A 22,223-nucleotide genomic window follows, 5' to 3' on the forward strand; every position below is an offset into this window, starting at 1 on the left:
TGCCGTCCTCGGACAGCACCGACCGCCATTTTTTCCGATGACCCGGAAAGGTTCCGATCGCGGCTATTGGCTGATCTGAATTGATCAGCCAATAGCGGCGATCGTAAGCACGGGGGGTGTTAACCACCCCCCGTGCCGAGAAGCTAAGATGGCCTGCTATGATTTATAGCAGGCCATCTTCTACGATCGCTGTGTGCGAACACACAGCGATCGGGGAAACATCGGGCGTAAATTTACGCCCTGATGCGTTAAGTACCAGGGCGCGAGGGCGTAAATTTACGCCCGATGTCGTTAAGGGGTTAAAAAAAGTGTTACAAAATATCAAATAGATAAAAATATGTAAAGTGTATAAATGTGTTAATTATAAGTTAATGAACATACAGAGCAGCTGGGGAACTCACCACGCGTCATCAGTAAAGATGTAAACAACAGTTAAACATCCGTGAGAGTGAGAGACCATACTAGTGAATGGAACACACACCAAGGTGAACCGCATTACTCAATGGAAAGCATACGCGCATGCGCAGTGGTCACAATCGTGGAAAGCATATGGTGTCTCATGTGACCAGTGTAGCACAATGCATGCCCAGCCGGGAGTGGACCAATCATGGGCATGGGTCCTTAAGAGGTTAAAATAAGAAAAAATATTTGCCATTAAATGGCAGCCATCCACTCAATTTCAACATTTTGTGAACAGATCCTTTCTGTGTTTTTAATCCACTCCTGGTTGAGGTTGCAAAATACTGACCATTGCGTTGTATCATGGAGTGCAACAAAAGTAGTTTATGCCTAGTTGGACATCTCATCATACTTTTACCAGACTATCCATTATGGCTTCTGTATGTTTGAAGCTGGAGATATCCTTCATTCTGGCAGTAGGCCAAGATTCCACACATTCTTCTGAACACAAGGCTTAGCTGCTTCAAAGCTGGATTTACTCTATTAAATCTTGCAGTCAAAAACATTTTTTCTTGTCAACAGCTCCATGATACTGGTGGCAGTGGGGGAATGTGGGGGGAATTAGGAAGGAAGTATATGGCTTTTCTTTGCTAAGCACCTTTCTTAGCAGAATTACAAAAACCTTATACCCTCTTTAAGCCTGCTAGTTTATTTAGTGCCTCATAATATCTTCATAAATCTTAGTGTTGTTTATAGATGAATTTTTTTCTCTATTTCAGCCATCTTCACACATCAGACAAAGGCACCTGAACTTCTTTAAAGCTTAAATAAGTAATTGTGTTTTAAAAATGGTTTAGTAGGCCTATATTTCAGTTTACATGGTCACTGTTGTTTCAAACAACTTCCCGCCATGTGAGTGCTAACCATTGGGATCCATAATATATTTGTAAATCACCTTATTTCCACAAAATTACTCATTAACCCCCCCACCCCCACTTTGCATACTACTGTCCACAGCCTGTTCTTGGGCGGGGGTTACAGAGTGTGAAGATGCGCAGTGGACTTGCAGCCCTCCCGGCATCATCTATTAATTTCAAGCCAGGAAACCTGAAAGTGTACATGGAATCAAATGTATCTCTTTATATGTTATTTCTCTGGTAGGATTCATCTTTGTGTAAGGATAGTGGCTATAAGGGGTGGAATCACATCTCGGATAATATATGTTACAACTGCCGTGACAAAGCCTAGCCATGATGTTAGACTCCGCAGAGTTTGCTACTGACACATATTTGGCCCGTTGCTCTTTTATCACTCTACCTACCATCTCTCCACCCGCTAAACAAGTCTCTCATCCTGCCACTCTTTTAACAGTACCATCCTGGTGCTTTCCCCAGCTACTGTTATAGTTGATAAATAACTATAATTATCCCCCCAAAAACAGTGTGCCAGACAGTGACCCATGTAGTGATAGTGCCCTATTTGTGCCCCACATGTTAATACTGCTTCTTTAGTGCCCTCCACACATTAATACTGCCACCATAAAGGGATTATTTAAGGACAATAAAAAGTTGTTGTATGAAAGTAAATAAAGACCACATACCTGAGTCCTGCACAGCTCCTGCTGTTAAGTCTTCTAGTCCCTGACTTGTCACTTTTCTTCCTGCTGCTGAGACAGACTTATTTTAGCAGTGACAGCCAGGTCAGCAATTCAGTGACTGAGGCGGGACACTGATGCAGTCAATAACTTTTTTTTTTTTTTACACACTTCTCTAGCCCCCCAGGGGTCTTCTGTGAGCAATACACTCACTGCTCAAAGAAATAAACGCAGTATATATGTACTGCATTTATCCATTATTTCTGTACTCAATTGATTTAACCTTCTGGAGAAAAGGTGACACAATCATCAATGTCAGGCAGACTTCTAAAACAACAAGGTAGTGTGGAAGTATTGAACAAATATAGGCAGAAGAATAAATTGTGTAGGAAACAAATAGAAGCAAAAATTGCAGAAGAGAGAATGATTGCCACAGAAAGTAAAAACAAAATCCTTAAATCTTCTTCACCTATATAAATAGTAAGAAACTTAAAAATGAAAATGTTGCCTTCCACTCTAGAGTTTTGCAGGAATTGAATACTGTGTTAGACGTGCCCTTATTACTAATATTTAAAGATTTATAGATTCTATAATGACGGATTTTTCCAGAAGACTGGCTGGTATAGCTAATGTGGTTCCAATATTCAAGAAGGAGTCAAAAAGTGATCTTGAAAACTATAGGTCTGTAAGTCTAACATCTATTGTGGATAAAGTATTTGAAAATTTTCTAAGAGATGCTATACTGAAGTGTCTTAATAAAAATAACCTTATAGCAAAGCACAAGCATGGGTTTATGATTGATTGGTCTTGTCAGACTAATCTGACAAGCTTCTATGAGGAGGTCAGTTATAGACTGGATCTGGGCGAGGTTGTGGGCGTTGAGTATATGGACTTTTCAAAGGCATTTGATACTGTGCCATATGAAAGGTTGGTCCATAAAATTAGGATAAGTGACTGAGTGAGAGGAAACAGACTGCTGTTATAGATGGAACTTGGGTCACAGTTAGAAGTGGGGTAGCGCAGGGGTCAGAATTGGGTCTACTTCTTTTTGACATGTTTATTAATGACCTTTTGTAGAGGGGCGACAGAGAAGAATCTTAATTTTTGCAGATGATCCTATAGCAATCACCACAAAGGAGGATATTATCATATTATTGTTAGGACCAGTCACACCAGACACACAGAGAGACAGTGAGCCCTGAGCTCAGCCCTTCCCACTGTCCCTACCTAATTGCCGCAATCTGCCCTAAAATGGCAGCGGACAACTTGGCGGCGATCCCTGGCCTGGATACGTGATACAATAGACAAGACAAACAAACACAATAAGAATAGTCAACAATCAGGGTCACAACAGTCTGGCAGCAAAGGTACAAAATCAGGATCCAAAAGAGTAATCAGAAAACAGGCAATAAGGTCGGGGGCAGGCAGCAAGCAAGCGAGGTCAAAAGAAACTAAGCAGGAGTCAGGAGAAAACAGAACACTCAAGCAGGCAGAGACTAAGTCAATATCCGGCCAGGCACAGGCAGAAGCTGAAATCTTAAATAGGACACCAGGAACCAAGTCCAGAAGATGATAGGAGGGACCAGCTGTCAATCACTGAGGCAAAGGCAGGTTAACTGTTACATGACCAGGGAAGCACAGACACGGGTGGGGCCGGGAAAACAATTAGCAGACCAGAAGGAATAAGACACACAGTTCAGACAGGGCAAAAACAAGGCAAACTAAACACAGAATAAATGGAAGATTATGGCCAAAATCGCAGTCTTTGGCGCAGAGATCTAATCTTCACAGCAGAGGGTGGCACTGATGCCTTTTCAGGCGCGATCATGACATTACCCCCCCTTTTATGAGGGGCCTCCGGACCCTCACAAGATGAACCAGACCTAGGAGGGAAAGGACCTCTTACAATGCATGTCTCAACATCGCTAGAAATATCGTCGTCCGTCTCCCACTCATCGGAATCAGACTCCAAGTGATAGACAACCGGTCTCCTGACAGATCTCCCATTACCGCTCAAATCCGTACCAGTCCCAGAACCAAATTCAGCATTACATGAAGACACAGATATTGCACAATCAGTGGGATATACTGAACCAGTTTGTACCTTACACTAATTGGCAGACATGATATCCTCGGCGGGACACACAGAGCCAACTTCCACATTACATGAAGCCACAGATATAGCATTGGCAGGTTCAGCAACTGGATTATGCACATCAAAACCACCCACAAGTACCTGTGCGCCCAGACAACTATCCCAGTTGTTATCTGGACGCTGATGATCTGGCCTTGCAGGACGCTTGGTACACAAGCTGATGAAATGTCTGCTGTCACCGCAATAAAAACAGAGTCCATTCCTTCTTCTGTGTTCTTTGCGTACCAGGGAGCTTTTAACTTGGTCCAGTTTCGAAGGTTCCTCCAGGGTGACCAGAGGATGAGACATAATAGGCAGAGGCTCAGAGGAGACAGAGGAAGGAACATCAATTACACAGGGGGAATTCTGGCTAGATGTATTTTTACGTTCCCTGAGCGTGCGATCAATAGAAATCGCTAGAGAAATCGCCTGTTCAAAGGAGCTAGGGGTGGGGTGACTAAGCCAAGCCTCTTTAAAGGTCAAAAATGTGTTCAGGTCCCCTGAACACTTGTCAGGCTCCTTGAGCGTGACCACTGGGGAGGCAGGCGTGGTAGCTGGTAGCTGCTGGACCAATAGCTGGACCTGTTTGGCCAGCTCAAAAACAAGGGTAGCAAGACCCTCAAAACGGGCAGAAAACTCCTGTGCTGAATCCATTACTGGCTTCAGGTAAGGAGTTAAAAAAAAATATTGTACGGCCGGTTATTATGTCAGGACCAGTCACACCAGACACACAGAGAGACAGTGAGCCCTGAGCTCAGCCCTTCCCACTGTCCCTACCTAATTGCCGCAATCTGCCCTAAAATGGCAGCGGACAACTTGGCGGCGATCCCTGGCCTGGATACGTGATACAATAGACAAGACAAAACAAACAAACACAATAAGAATAGTCAACAATCAGGGTCACAACGGTCTGGCAGCAAAGGTACAAAATCAGGATCCAAAAGAGTAATCAGAAAACAGGCAATAAGGTCGGGGGCAGGCAGCAAGCAAGCGAGGTCAAAAGAAACTAAGCAGGAGTCAGGAGAAACCAGAACACTCAAGCAGGCAGAGACTAAGTCAATAACCGGCAAGGCACAGGCAGAAGCTGAAATCTTAAATAGGACACCAGGAACCAAGTCCAGAAGATGATAGGAGGGACCAGCTGTCAATCACTGAGGCAAAGGCAGGTTAACCGTTACATGACCAGGGAAGCTTAGAAGCACAGACACGGGTGGGGCCGGGAAAACAATTAGCAGACCAGAAGGAATAAGACACAGTTCAGACAGGGCAAAAACAAGGCAAACTAAACACAGAATAAATGGAAGATTATGGCTTGCGCGCCTCCTCTCTCCACGCGGAAGAATGGACATGTCCATTCTTCTGCGTGGAGAAAGGAGACGCGCAAGCCTCCCATAGACTGCCAGCATGACACAGAGGCTCCGCCAGTTTTACTCTGTGTGAACTCAGCCTTACATGCTGTAAAATAACAGCCACCATTTTAATTTAAAATAATGCCTGTTGTTTTCATTCTTCAATGATTTCCATTCTGTTGGTTCACACAATGTGTAAAATAACGGCTGCTGTCCAGCATCCATCAAATTAATGTTTATGTCATTAATTCACGTCAGTTATTGAGCGGCTGTTATTTTATGTTCACAAGTTGTCCTTTTACCGTAATTTTTTACCTATATTGAAAAATTTATCGACCATAAATTTGAAGAATAGACCAGCGGCTGTCATTGCAATGACAGTCAAAAGAGTATGTTAAACAACGACCATTATTTCATACTCAAAATATTGGCTGTGGTTTTGAGTATCAAATAACGGCCGTTCAAAATGATTATGTGAACATAGCCCAAGGGGTAATCTGATCACAAAATACACTTATATGAATGGACAGTACAGAGATCTTTCTAGTGATCTTTTTACTTCTAGGCCTGTAACCATGATAAGGGGGCATCTGCTACATCTAGAGGAAAGAAGGTTTCCCCACCAGCACAGACAGAGATTTTTTTTACAGTAAGAGCAGTGAGACTATGGAGTTCTCTGCCACATGATGTTGTCATGGCTGATTCATTCATTAAGGAAGGCCAGGGAGGGCTGGATCTTGAAAAATATCATATTACAAGTTAAGCTAGTTTCACAATGCGTTTTTACAGTCCATTGAATTGATTTGTTTTGGTTACTTTTTTTTATACATGAAAAATGTGGAAGTCAGTGGAATAACAGATCCCCCATAGAAATCTATTAGAGCCTCCAGAATCTGCAAAACGTCCCTAAACCATCCGCAAAAAAATGCGGATCACAACAAAACTAGTTCAACTTTATTAACTAAGTGCTGACTACACTGAACAATTTCTGGGTATCAAAAAACACAGACCCTACGGAGGGGCACTACAGATGGTTTTCAGCAGATTGCAGATGCCAAAATGCGGACACAAAATATTGCCCAAAAAATATACTGACATGTGAAGAAGACTTTAGCCTCCCGTGATGTCTATTCTAATGTATGTTAGCATTAGAATATGAAATTTATGTATCTGTGCCAAAACCAGGACTTGAGCAACCCTGCAGTTTCTGACAGAGTATGTCTCACCAGAATATCCTTTTACTTTAATGCAAATATGTAACCCAGATACTCAGATGTTATGGGCTTTCTTCCAAAAGATAGCTAAGTCACATCGCTGGCCCCATGCTTTGTAACTTTTTTTGTACAACAGTGCCATCTAATGGGGAAAATGTGTAAGCTGTTATATAATTATAAAATTGCCAAAGCTTACTCAGGCCTCATTCACACGTCTCTACTGTGGCCTGCAGGCCCGGACTGGAAATCTGGAACACCGGTCAAATGCCTGGTGGGCCACCTGGGCTGCTTAAAAAATAGTTTTTGTTATTAAGAACTAACAGTGCCACCCGTGCTTTGGTCTGCTGCAACACTGACAATGTGAGGGCCGCTGCTAGACACTAACCTCACTGTGTCTGTGCTGCAAGACGGCCCAACACTGTGACTTTAGGGCTGGGGCCAGCATAAGCAACAGGCAGGGGGGCTCACTGGGCTGCCTGCTGCTGCATCCGTCGCTTTAACTTGATCCGCGGCCCTGACTGAAAGAGCTTCCAGCTCCCCGCTCTACCAATCACTCTAGCTCTCTGCAGTGCACAGATGTGGACAGAGGGCCAGGGTTGCATGGAAGCAGGTATGTACGTTTTTTTTTTTTTTACTATTACCTAGAGGGGGATTTGCATAGAGCAGGACTACAAACAAATGGGATTGCCACAGGGGAAGATGGGATTACTACAGGGAAAATTTGTCTATGGGGGACATTGCCTACATGGGGAGTCTACTATAGAGAAAGGATACAATTTAGTTGGGGGGGGGGTTAACTTCCAGGGGGACTACCAATGGGGGATGCCTAGTAGACATGGGGGGGAGGTATGTCACTACAGCAGGGCCTAACTGCCCATCTGGCAAGCCAGGCAAATGCCAGATAAGCCGGTGTGCTAAGTGGGCCAGTCCATGAACAGATTGATGCCTGGTTTTCCCCAGCACTGCGCCCCCCCCTGCACCAGGGCAGTTTCTAGGTCATTTTGGCAACAGAAATTTGTCAAGATTCAGGATACTAGGGAAAAGCAGTGTGTGTATTGCAGCATAGAGCAGTGCAGCGCTCCTAACAGATAATGTTCTACTCAATACAAATTCATCATACAGTGACTCACAGGTGACGTCTTCTTTGATCTGAGGCGTCACTTTCACTTTTTCTCTCCATCCGGCTCAGACCACCATGATGATTTCTTGCAGCTACAATTCATCTCTTCTAAACCTGCCAAACAAACATCGCAGGATCCGCACTTCCAGAAACTTCCTTCCCCTTTCCCACCTATAACTCAAACTGTATGCTGGGAGAGCTGGATGACCTCCATTACACTGACATACAGGATGCTGGGAGAGCTGGATGACCTCCATTACACTGACATACAGGATGCTGGGAAAGCTGGGTGACCTCCATTATACACTGACATACAGGATGCTGGGAAAGCTGGGTGACCTCCATTATACACTGACATACAGGATGCTGGGAGAGCTGGATGACATCCATTACACTGACATAAAGGATGCTGGGAAAGCTGGGTCACCTTCATTATACTGACATACAGGATGCTGGGAGAGCTGGATGACCTCCATTACACTGACATACAGGATTAGGGGAGAGCTGGGTGACCTCCATTATATACTGACATACAGGATTAGGGGAGAGCTGGGTGACCTCCATTATACACTGACATACAGGAATAGGGGAGAGCTTGATGACATCCATTACACTGACATACAGGATTAGGGGAGAGCTGGGTGACCTCCATTATACACTGACATACAGGATTAGGGGAGAGCTGGGTAACCTCCATTATACACTGACATACAGGATTAGGGGAGAGCTGGATGACATCCATCACACTGACATACAGGATTAGGGGAGAGCTGGGTGACCTCCATTATACACTGACATACAGGATTAGGGGAGAGCTGGGTGACCTCCATTATACACTGACATTCAGGATTAGGGGAGAGCTGGGTGACCTCCATTATACACTGACATACAGGATTAGGGGAGAGCTGGGTGACCTCCATTATACACTGACATACAGGATTAAGGGAGAGCTGGGTGACCTCCATTATACTGACATACAGGATTAGGGGAGAGCTGGGTGACCTCCATTATACACTGACATACAGGATTAGGGGAGAGCTGGCTGATCTCCATTATACACTGACATACAGGATTAGGGGAGAGCTGGGTGACCTCCATTATACACTGACATACAGGATTAGGGGAGATCTGGATGACATCCATCACACTGACATACAGGATTAGGGGAGAGCTGGGTGACCTCCATTATACTGACATACAGGATTAGGGGAGAGCTGGGTGACCTCCATTATACTGACATACAGGATTAGGGTAGAGCTGGGTGATCTCCATTATACACTGCCATACAGGAATAGGGGAGAGCTGGGTGATCTCCATTATACACTGCCATACAGGAATAGGGGAGAGCTGGGTGACCTCCATTATACACTGCCATACAGGAATAGGGGAGAGCTGGGTGACCTCCATTATACTGACATACAGGATTAGGGGAGAGCTGGGTGACCTCCATTATACACTGCCATACGGGATTAGGGGAGAGCTGGGTGACCTCCATTATACACTGACATACAGGCTTAGGGGAGAGCTGGGTGGCCTCCATTATACACTGACATACAGGAATAGGGGAGAGCTGGGTGACCTCCATTATACTGACATACAGGATTAGGGGAGAGCTGGGTGACCTCCATTATACACTGACATACAGGATTGGGGAGAGCTGGGTGACCTCCATTATACACTCACATACAGGATTAGGGGAGAGCTGGGTGACCTCCATTATACACTCACATACAGGATTAGGGGAGGGCTGGGTGACAGGGGCGTAGCTAGGGGTTCAGCTTAGGGGGGGCGAGTGAGTCTGAGTGGGCCCCCAACCATTGTTACCCATAGGGAACCTCAGCAGGTGACAAGGATTTCTGAATAATAATAATAATATAATAATAATAATAATAATATAGGGAATATTCTTTTACATTTCTTATAGTGAATAAGGATACAGGGCCGTGTAAGAGGTTTCTACATCTGGAATATAGAACCACAAAAAAAGTAAAAGGGCTTAACATTAGAAAAATATAGCTGCCTTCTTCCACAGACAGCACCACTCTTGTCCTCAGTTTGTGTTTGGTATTCGACTAAAGTGAATAGAGCTAAGTTGTGATACCACACACAACCTAAGAGCAGGGGTGGCGCTGTTTTTGGAACAAAACAATTATGTTTTTTTTTTTAATTCTGGAGAACCCTTTTAACCAGATTATCTTTGCCTAAAAATAATAGAGGTATAGGTAATAGGCTTTTAGACATTAAAAGGGGTGAGCTGGTATGTACAATCCAAGATATGTGATGAGCTGCTAGATATCCATCTCCTATCTATCTATCTATCTATCTATCTATCTATCTATCTATCTATCTATCTCCTATCTATCTATCTCCTATCTATCTATCTATCTATCTATCTATCTCCTATCTATTTATCTATCTATCTATTGATCTATCTATCTATCTATCTATCTATCTCCTATCTATCTATCTATCTATCTATCTATCTATCTATCTCCTATCTATCTATCTATCTATCTATCTATCTATCTATCTCCTATCTATCTATCTATCTATCTATCTATCTATCTATCTATCTATCTATCTCCTATCTATCTATCTATCTATCTCCTATCTATCTCCTATCTATCTATCTATCTATCTATCTATCTATCTATCTATCTATCTATCTATCTATCTATCTATCTATCTATCCATCTATCTCCTATCCATCTCCTATCTATCTATCTCCTATCTATCTATCTATCTATCTATCTATCTATCTATCTATCTATCTATCTCCTATCTATCTATCTATCTATCTATCTATCTATCTATCTCCTATCTATTTATCTATCTATCTATCTATTGATCTATCTATCTATCTATTGATCTATCTATCTATCTATCTATCTATCTCCTATCTATCTATCTATCTATCTATCTATCTATCTATCTATCTATCTATCTCCTATCTATCTCCTATCTATCTATCTATCCATCTATCTCCTATCCATCTCCTATCTATCTATCTCCTATCTATCTATCTCCTATCTATCTATCTATCTATCTATCTATCTATCTATCTATCTATCTCCTATCTATTTATCTATCTATCTATCTATTGATCTATCTATCTATCTATTGATCTATCTATCTATCTATCTATCTATCTATCTATCTATCTATCTATCTATCTCCTATCTATCTATCTCCTATCTATCTATCTATCTATCTATCTATCTATCTATCTATCTCCTATCTATCTATCTATCTATCTATCTATCTATCTATCTCCTATCTATCTATCTATCTATCTATCTATCTATCTATCTATCTCCTATCTATCTCCTATCTATCTATCTATCTATCTATCTATCTATCTATCTATCTCCTATCTATCTCCTATCTATCTATCTATCTATCTATCTATCTATCTATCTATCTATCTATCTATCTATCTATCTATCCATCTATTTTTTATATCTATATAGACCACCTCTTCATAGATGACCACCACTCTATACAGACCATTCCTCTATATATATATGGATATATATATCTGGCGGCTGTGTCTGGTCAGTGGTGTGGGTGGTTGTGTGTGTGTGTGTTGTCACTCCTCTCACAGTCCTCACTCCCCTCACTGTCCTCACCCCTCTCACTCCTCACTCCCCTCACTGTCCTCACCCCTCTCACTCCTCACTCCCCTCACTCCCCTCACTGTCCTCACCCCTCTCACTCCTCACTCCTCACTCCCCTCACTCCCCTCACTGTCCTCACCCCTCTCACTCCTCACTCCCCTCACTGTCCTCACCCCTCTCACTCCTCACTCCCCTCACTGTCCTCACCCCTCTCACTCCTCACTCCCCTCACTCCTCTCACAGTCCTCACTCCCCTCACTGTCCTCACCCCTCTCACCCCTCTCACTCCTCACTCCCCTCACAGTCCTCACTCCCCTCACTGTCCTCACCCCTCTCACTCTTCACTCCCCTCACTCCTCTCACAGTCCTCACTCCCCTCACTGTCCTCACCCCTCTCACTCCTTACTCCCCTCACTCCTCTCACAGTCCTCACTCCCCTCACTGTCCTCACCCCTCTCACTCCTCACTCCCCTCACTCCTCTCACAGTCCTCACTCCTCTCACAGTCCTCACTCCCCTCACTGTCCTCACCCCTCTCACCCCCTCACTCCTCTCTCACACAGTCCTCACTCCTCTCTCACACAGTCCTCACTCCTCTCTCACACAGTCCTCACTCCTCTCTCACACAGTCCTCACTCCTCTCACAGTCCTCACTCCCCTCAGTCCTCACTCCCCTCACAGTCCTCACTCCCCTCACAGTCCTCACAGTCCTCACTCCTCTCACAGTCCTCACTCCTCTCACAGTCCTCACTCCTCTCACAGTCCTCACTCCTCTCACTGTCCTCACCCCTCTCACAGTCCTCACTCCCCTCACTGTCCTCACCCCTCTCACAGTCCTCACTCCTCTCACAGTCCTCACTCCCCTCATAGTCCTCACTCCCCTCACTGTCCTCACCCCTCTCACTCCTCACTCCCCTCACTCCTCTCACAGTCCTCACTCCCCTCACTGTCCTCACCCCTCTCACAGTCCTCACTCCTCTCACAGTCCTCACTCCCCTCACAGGCCTCACTCCCCTCACTGTCCTCACCCCTCTCACTCCTCACTCCCCTCACTCCTCTCACAGTCCTCACTCCCTTCACTGTCCTCACCCCTCTCACAGTCCTCACTCCCCTCACAGTCCTCACTCCCCTCACTGTCCTCACCCCTCTCACTCCCCTCACTCCTCTCACAGTCCTCACTCCCCTCACAGTCCTCACTCCCCTCACTGTCCTCACCCCTCTCACTCCTCACTCCCCTCACTCCTCTCACAGTCCTCACTCCCCTCACTGTCCTCACTCCCCTCACTGTCCTCACCCCTCTCACTCCTCACTCCCCTCACTCCTCTCACAGTCCTCACTCCCCTCACTGTCCTCACCCCTCTCACTCCTTACTCCCCTCACTCCTCTCACAGTCCTCACTCCCCTCACTGTCCTCACCCCTCTCACTCCTCACTCCCCTCACTCCTCTCACAGTCCTCACTCCTCTCACAGTCCTCACTCCCCTCACTGTCCTCACCCCTCTCACCCCCTCACTCCTCTCTCACACAGTCCTCACTCCTCTCTCACACAGTCCTCACTCCTCTCACAGTCCTCACTCCTCTCACAGTCCTCACTCCTCTCACAGTCTTCACTCCCCTCAGTCCTCACTCCCCTCACAGTCCTCACTCCTCTCACAGTCCTCACAGTCCTCACTCCTCTCACAGTCCTCACTCCTCTCACAGTCCTCACTCCCCTCACTGTCGTCACCCCTCTCACCCCTCTCACTCCTCACTCCCCTCACTCCTCTCACAGTCCTCACTCCCCTCACTGTCCTCACCCCTCTCACTCCTTACTCCCCTCACTCCTCTCACAGTCCTCACTCCCCTCACTGTCCTCACCCCTCTCACTCCTCACTCCCCTCACTCCTCTCACAGTCCTCACTCCTCTCACAGTCCTCACTCCCCTCACTGTCCTCACCCCTCTCACCCCCTCACTCCTCTCTCACACAGTCCTCACTCCTCTCTCACAGTCCTCACTCCTCTCACAGTCCTCACTCCTCTCACAGTCCTCACTCCTCTCACAGTCCTCACTCCTCTCACAGTCCTCACTCCTCTCACAGTCCTCACTCCCCTCACTGTCCTCACCCCTCTCACAGTTCTCACTCCTCTCACAGTCCTCACTCCCCTCACAGTCCTCACTCCCCTCACTGTCCTCACCCCTCTCACTCCTCACCCCTCTCACTCCTCACTCCCCTCACTCCTCTCACAGTCCTCACTCCCTTCACTGTCCTCACCCCTCTCACAGTCCTCACTCCCCTCACAGTCCTCACTCCCCTCACTGTCCTCACCCCTCTCACTCCCCTCACTCCTCTCACAGTCCTCACTCCTCTCACAGTCCTCACTCCCCTCACTGTCCTCACCCCTCTCACTCCTCACTCCCCTCACTCCTCTCACAGTCCTCACTCCTCTCACAGTCCTCACTCCCCTCACTGTCCTCACTCCCCTCACTGTCCTCACTCCCCTCACTGTCCTCACCCCTCTCACTCCTCACTCCCCTCACTCCTCTCACAGTCCTCACTCCCCTCACTGTCCTCACCCCTCTCACTCCCCTCACTCCTCTCACAGTCCTCACTCCTCTCACAGTCCTCACTCCCCTCACTGTTCTCACCCCTCTCACTCCTCACTCCCCTCACTCCTCTCACAGTCCTCACTCCCCTCACTGTCCTCACTCCCCTCACTGTCCTCACCCCTCTCACTCCTCACTCCCCTCACTCCCCTCACTGTCCTCACCCCTCTCACTCCTTACTCCCCTCACTCCTCTCACAGTCCTCACTCCCCTCACTGTCCTCACCCCTCTCACTCCCCTCACTCCTCTCACAGTCCTCACTCCTCTCACAGTCCTCACTCCCCTCACTGTCCTCACCCCTCTCACCCCCTCACTCCTCTCTCACACAGTCCTCACTCCTCTCTCACACAGTCCTCACTCCTCTCACAGTCCTCACTCCTCTCACAGTCCTCACTCCTCTCACAGTCCTCACTCCCCTCAGTCCTCACTCCCCTCACAGTCCTCACTCCTCTCACAGTCCTCACAGTCCTCACTCCTCTCACAGTCCTCACTCCTCTCACAGTCCTCACTCCCCTCACTGTCCTCACCCCTCTCACCCCTCTCACTCCCCTCACTCCTCTCACAGTCCTCACTCCCCTCACTGTCCTCACCCCTCTCACTCCTTACTCCCCTCACTCCTCTCACAGTCCTCACTCCCCTCACTGTCCTCACCCCTCTCACTCCTCACTCCCCTCACTCCTCTCACAGTCCTCACTCCCCTCACTGTCCTCACCCCTCTCACTCCTCACTCCCCTCACTCCTCTCACAGTCCTCACTCCCTTCACTGTCCTCACCCCTCTCACAGTCCTCACTCCCCTCACAGTCCTCACTCCCCTCACTGTCCTCACCCCTCTCACTCCCCTCACTCCTCTCACAGTCCTCACTCCTCTCACAGTCCTCACTCCCCTCACTGTCCTCACCCCTCTCACTCCTCACTCCCCTCACTCCTCTCACAGTCCTCACTCCCCTCACTGTCCTCACTCCCCTCACAGTCCTCACTCCTCTCACAGTCCTCACTCCCCTCACTCCTCTCACAGTCCTCACTCCCCTCACTGTCCTCACCCCTCTCACTCCTTACTCCCCTCACTCCTCTCACAGTCCTCACTCCCCTCACTGTCCTCACCCCTCTCACTCCTCACTCCCCTCACTCCTCTCACAGTCCTCACTCCTCTCACAGTCCTCACTCCTCTCACAGTCCTCACTCCCCTCACTGTCCTCACCCCTCTCACCCCCTCACTCCTCTCTCACACAGTCCTCACTCCTCTCTCACACAGTCCTCACTCCTCTCACAGTCCTCACTCCTCTCACAGTCCTCACTCCTCTCACAGTCCTCACTCCCCTCAGTCCTCACTCCCCTCACAGTCCTCACTCCTCTCACAGTCCTCACAGTCCTCACTCCTCTCACAGTCCTCACTCCTCTCACAGTCCTCACTCCCCTCACTGTCATCACCCCTCTCACCCCTCTCACTCCTCACTCCCCTCACTCCTCTCACAGTCCTCACTCCCCTCACTGTCCTCACCCCTCTCACTCCTTACTCCCCTCACTCCTCTCACAGTCCTCACTCCCCTCACTGTCCTCACCCCTCTCACTCCTCACTCCCCTCACTCCTCTCACAGTCCTCACTCCTCTCACAGTCCTCACTCCCCTCACTGTCCTCACCCCTCTCACCCCCTCACTCCTCTCTCACACAGTCCTCACTCCTCTCTCACAGTCCTCACTCCTCTCACAGTCCTCACTCCTCTCACAGTCCTCACTCCTCTCACAGTCCTCACTCCTCTCACAGTCCTCACTCCCCTCACTGTCCTCACCCCTCTCACAGTCCTCACTCCTCTCACAGTCCTCACTCCCCTCACAGTCCTCACTCCCCTCACTGTCCTCACCCCTCTCACTCCTCACCCCTCTCACTCCTCACTCCCCTCACTCCTCTCACAGTCCTCACTCCCTTCACTGTCCTCACCCCTCTCACAGTCCTCACTCCCCTCACAGTCCTCACTCCCCTCACTGTCCTCACCCCTCTCACTCCCCTCACTCCTCTCACAGTCCTCACTCCTCTCACAGTCCTCACTCCCCTCACTGTCCTCACCCCTCTCACTCCTCACTCCCCTCACTCCTCTCACAGTCCTCACTCCTCTCACAGTCCTCACTCCCCTCACTGTCCTCACTCCCCTCACTGTCCTCACTCCCCTCACTGTCCTCACCCCTCTCACTCCTCACTCCCCTCACTCCTCTCACAGTCCTCACTCCCCTCACTGTCCTCACCCCTCTCACTCCCCTCACTCCTCTCACAGTCCTCACTCCTCTCACAGTCCTCACTCCCCTCACTGTCCTCACCCCTCTCACTCCTCACTCCCCTCACTCCTCTCACAGTCCTCACTCCCCTCACTGTCCTCACTCCCCTCACTGTCCTCACCCCTCTCACTCCCCTCACTCCTCTCACAGTCCTCACTCCCCTCACTGTCCTCACCCCTCTCACTCCTTACTCCCCTCACTCCTCTCACAGTCCTCACTCCCCTCACTGTCCTCACCCCTCTCACTCCTCACTCCCCTCACTCCTCTCACAGTCCTCACTCCTCTCACAGTCCTCACTCCCCTCACTGTCCTCACCCCTCTCACCCCCTCACTCCTCTCTCACACAGTCCTCACTCCTCTCTCACACAGTCCTCACTCCTCTCACAGTCCTCACTCCTCTCACAGTCCTCACTCCTCTCACAGTCCTCACTCCCCTCAGTCCTCACTCCCCTCACAGTCCTCACTCCCCTCACTCCTCTCACAGTCCTCACAGTCCTCACTCCTCTCACAGTCCTCACTCCTCTCACAGTCCTCACTCCCCTCACTGTCCTCACCCCTCTCACCCCTCTCACTCCTCACTCCCCTCACTCCTCTCACAGTCCTCACTCCCCTCACTGTCCTCACCCCTCTCACTCCTTACTCCCCTCACTCCTCTCACAGTCCTCACTCCCCTCACTGTCCTCACCCCTCTCACTCCTCACTCCCCTCACTCCTCTCACAGTCCTCACTCCTCTCACAGTCCTCACTCCCCTCACTGTCCTCACCCCTCTCACCCCCTCACTCCTCTCTCACACAGTCCTCACTCCTCTCTCACACAGTCCTCACTCCTCTCACAGTCCTCACTCCTCTCACAGTCCTCACTCCTCTCACAGTCCTCACTCCTCTCACAGTCCTCACTCCCCTCACTGTCCTCACCCCTCTCACAGTCCTCACTCCTCTCACAGTCCTCACTCCCCTCACAGTCCTCACTCCCCTCACTGTCCTCACCCCTCTCACTCCTCACCCCTCTCACTCCTCACTCCCCTCACTCCTCTCACAGTCCTTACTCCCTTCACTGTCCTCACCCCTCTCACAGTCCTCACTCCCCTCACAGTCCTCACTCCCCTCACTGTCCTCACCCCTCTCACTCCCCTCACTCCTCTCACAGTCCTCACTCCCCTCACTGTCCTCACCCCTCTCACTCCTCACTCCCCTCACTCCTCTCACAGTCCTCACTACTCTCACAGTCCTCACTCCCCTCACTGTCCTCACTCCCCTCACTGTCCTCACCCCTCTCACTCCTCACTCCCCTCACTCCTCTCACAGTCCTCACTCCCCTCACTGTCCTCACCCCTCTCACTCCTTACTCCCCTCACTCCTCTCACAGTCCTCACTCCCCTCACTGTCCTCACCCCTCTCACTCCTCACTCCCCTCACAGTCCTCACTCCTCTCACAGTCCTCACTCCCCTCACTGTCCTCACCCCTCTCACCCCCTCACTCCTCTCTCACACAGTCCTCACTCCTCTCTTACACAGTCCTCACTCCTCTATCACACAGTCCTCACTCCTCTCACAGTCCTCACTCCTCTCACAGTCCTCACTCCTCTCACAGTCCTCACAGTCCTCACTCCTCTCACAGTCCTCACTCCTCTCACAGTCCTCACTCCTCTCACAGTCCTCACTCCTCTCTCACACAGTCCTCACTCCTCTCTCACACAGTCCTCACTCCTCTCTCACACAGTCCTCACTCCTCTCACTGTCCTCACCCCTCTCACAGTCCTCACTCCCCTCAGTCCTCACTCCCCTCACAGTCCTCACTCCCCTCACAGTCCTCCCTCCTCTCACAGTCCTCCCTCCCCTCTCACAGTCCTCACTCCCCTCTCACAGTCCTCACTCCCCTCTCACAGTCCTTACTCCTCTCAGTCCTCACACAGTCCTCACTCCTCTCACAGTCCTCACACAGTCATCACTCCTCTCACAGTCCTCACACAGTCATCACTCCTCTCACAGTCCTCACTCCTCTCACAGTCCCCACTTCCCTCTCACAGTCCTCACTCCCCTCACACAGTCCTCACTCCCCTCACACAGTCCTCACTCCCCTCACACAGTCATCACTCCCCACACAGTCCTCACTCCCCACACACAGTCCTCACTCCCCACACACAGTCATCACTCCCCTCACACAGTCCTCACTCCCCACACACAGTCCTCACTCCCCTCTCACAGTCCTCACTCCCCTCTCACAGTCCTCACTCCCCTCTCACAGTCATCACTCCCCTCACACAGTCATCACTCCCCTCTCACAGTCCTCTCAGTCCTCACACAGTCATCACTCCTCTCACAGTCCTCACTCCCCTCACACAGTCCTCATTCTGTACCTGACAACTTCCAGAGCTGCTGCTGGACGTCTTCACAGTCCCCCCTGGCAGCCATAGACGGTGAGGATCCCTCCAGCTGCCGTCCTCCCTCCTCATACGTTTTGCAGCCAGTGAGGGAGAGGAGGGGGAGGGGCCAGCAGCAGCAGCAGCGTGTAGGAGGAAGAAGCAGGAAGAAGATCCAGCCCTGGCCGGGCTCGGCATCCGACAGCTGAGCGGGCCCCTCAGGAGCAGGGGCCCGCTATTCCCAGGTGCAGTTGCCCTCTTGGGGGCCACTACAGACATGTGTTAAGGCTGTCTGCAAAAGCAATAGCTTTTGCAGACAGCGTTAACTGTCTGAGACCTCAGTGGGCCCCTGCCTGAGTGGGCTCGGGGGTGACCGCCCCCTTTGCCCCCGCCTATTTTCGCTACTGCTGGGTGACCTCCATTATACTGACATACAGGATTAGGGGAGAGCTGGGTGACCTCCATTATACACTGCCGTACAGGATTAGGGGAGAGCTGGGGGATCTCCATTATACACTGACATACAGGATTAGGGGAGAGCTGGGTGACCTCCATTATACACTGACATACAGGATTAGGGGAAGGCTGGGTGACCTCCATTATACACTGACATACAGGATTAGGGGAGAGCTGGGTGACCTCCATTATACATTGACATACAGGAATAGGGGAGAGCTGGGTGACCTTCATTATACACTGCCATACAGGAATAGGGGAGAGCTGGGTGACCTCCATTATACTGACATACAGGATTAGGGGAGAGCTGGGTGACCTCCATTATATACTGACATACAGGATTAGGGGAGAGCTGGGTGACCTGTCAGCTCTGGCGCCGGGGGCGGGGCTTATCATCGGGGGTGGGGCTTATTGCGGGGGGGCGGGCTTATCGGGACATATCGGGGCTCCCTCTGTGCAGAATCCCCCACCATATACTCACCTCTGGCCCAGCAGCCTCCAGCTCCTCTTCTCGGTGAGTCCCGTCCTCTTCTGGCTTCCGGTGCAGGCAGCCGCCTGTCACAACTGCCCGCCTGCAGACGAGTTGTAGTCGGAGAAGTCTTTATGATGGCCGTGCTAGATGGAGAAGAAAGCAAAAAGTAAGCGACGGCAATCAGAAAAGACGTCACCTGTGAGTCATTAGTAACTGCACTGTAATCACTTCTAGGCTCGGTTCACATGTTGTAAGAGTGCGGCTGTATTTGCGGCTGTAATTGTGCGGCGGTATTTTTGGTGGTTCGTGTGTATGCTTGGAAGTATAGGATATGCGGCTGCACAGTGCACACTATGTATGAATCTACGGCCCTATCGTAAACGGACCCGTAAAAAATGAACAAGACCATTGTTTGCGGCTGAATATGCGGCCGTGGATTGACAGGCGGTCCGTACGGAGTACTTCAAAAATAGCCGGCAATGATGCCGAATGCCGATGCCTCTAATAGTTAATATATTAAATTAATCAAACACATTTTCTTTGTAATCAAGACACTTTCGTTGATCAATAATTTATTTCTAACGAATCCATCATTTTGCAATTAAATATACTGTTAAAAAAAATAGATATATAAATAAATGTATATTTATCTATATATTTATTTTTTGACAGTATATTGAATTGCACAATGATGGATTCGTTAGAAATAAATTATTGACCAACGAAACTGAATTTATTTCAACGAAAATGTGTTTTTTTAATTAAATATTAATTAGTACAGGAAGCTCTATAAGCCGTTAATTCATATGCCGGCAATAGAGCATTCTGTACTAATCATCACTTTACTTTAATGAAAACATCAAATGTTTCTTCTAATTATGTTATGACAATAGCATTATTAGAAGAAACATTTAGAATTATATGTGCGCTCAGCTGATTGGCTGTTCGGCTGAGCGCACATATAATTAGCGGGTCCGCAGCACAGTGACTTCATTGTGCTGCGGACCAGCGAAGAGGACACATCGGGGTGAGTATAGAGCTCTCCCCACCCCCTCCCCGGCACTGCACCCCTCCCAGCAAGGAAGGGGGGTCACTTAACCCCTTCCTTGCTGGGATGGGTGCAGTCTGACATCAGTCTGGCCCCCAGGGGGTTAAGGGGGATGCAATACATCCTCCCTTAACCCCTTGGGGGCCAGACTGTAAGCAGCGATCTGTAAAGATGCTGCATACTGTAAGGAGCACAACACCGCTCACAATGATGGGTGTTGTGCTCCTGTTTGTGTGTTTTTGTGTGTTTCTCCCTTTTTGTTTTTCAGATATCGGTATCCTGGGGATTACGTCGGATTCCATGGACTACGTCGATGACCAGCGTTTTTTTAATGTTTTTTTTTATAAAATGGTCAATGAGGGGTGTGGGGGTGTTTTTATTTGAATAAAAAAATTTGTAAACTTGTGTCTTGTCTTTATTTCTTTACTTTATAGACTTAGTAGTGGAAGCCGTCTAATAGACGGAATCCATTACTAAGTCGGGGCCTAGTGTTAGCCGGTATAAAATGGCTAACACTAACCCCCCATTATTACCCCAGTACCCAATGCCACCAGGGGTACTGGGAAGAGCCGGGTGCCAGTGGTCCCGGAGCGTCAAAATTGGCGCTCCTGGACCGGGCGGCAGCAGGCTGGTAAGATTTAGGCTGGGGAGGGCCTAAACCAATGGCTCTTCCCACCCTGGTGTTACCAGGCTGCTGTCGCTTGGTTTTTAACCCGGCTGGTTATAAAAATAGGGGGGACCCTATGCGTTTTTTTTTTTTAAATAAATAAATAATTTAAAAAAAACGCATAGGGTCCCCCCTATTTTTATAACCAGCCGGGTTAAAAACCAAACGACAGCAGCCTGGTAACACCAGGGTGGGAAGAGCCATTGGTTTAGGCCCTCCCCAGCCTAAATCTTACCAGCCTGCTGCCGCCCGGTCCAGGAGCGCCAATTTTGACGCTCCGGGACCACTGGCACCCGGCTCTTCCCAGTACCCCTGGTGGCATTGGGTACTGGGGTAATAATAGGGGGTTAGTGTTAGCCATTTTATACCGGCTAACACTAGGCCCCGACTTAGTAATGGATTCCGTCTATTAGACGGCTTCCACTACTAAGTCTATAAAGTAAAGAAATAAAGACAAGACACAAGTTTACAAATTTTTTTATTCAAATAAAAACACCCCCACACCCCTCATTGACCATTTTATTAAAAAAACATTAAAAAACGCTGGTCATCGACTTAGTCCACGGAATCCGACGTAATCCCCAGGATACCGATATCTGAAAAACAAAAAGGGAGAAACACACAAAAAACACACAAACAGGAGCACAACACCCATCATTGTGAGCGGTGTTGTGCACCTTACAGTATGCAGCATCTTTACAGATTGCTGCTTACAGTCTGACCCCCAAGGGGTTAAGGGAGGATGTATTGCATCCCCCTTAACCCCCTGGGGGCCAGACTGATGTCAGACTGCACCCATCCCAGCAAGGAAGGGGTTAAGTGACCCCCCCTTCCTTGCTGGGAGGGGTGCAGTGCTGGGGAGGGGGTGGGGAGAGCTCTATACTCACCCCGATGTGTCCTCTTCGCTGGTCCGCAGCACAATGAAGTCACTGTGCTGCGGAC

Source organism: Dendropsophus ebraccatus, chromosome 2 (assembly GCF_027789765.1).
Source record: "Dendropsophus ebraccatus isolate aDenEbr1 chromosome 2, aDenEbr1.pat, whole genome shotgun sequence".
Taxonomy (NCBI): domain Eukaryota; kingdom Metazoa; phylum Chordata; class Amphibia; order Anura; family Hylidae; genus Dendropsophus; species Dendropsophus ebraccatus.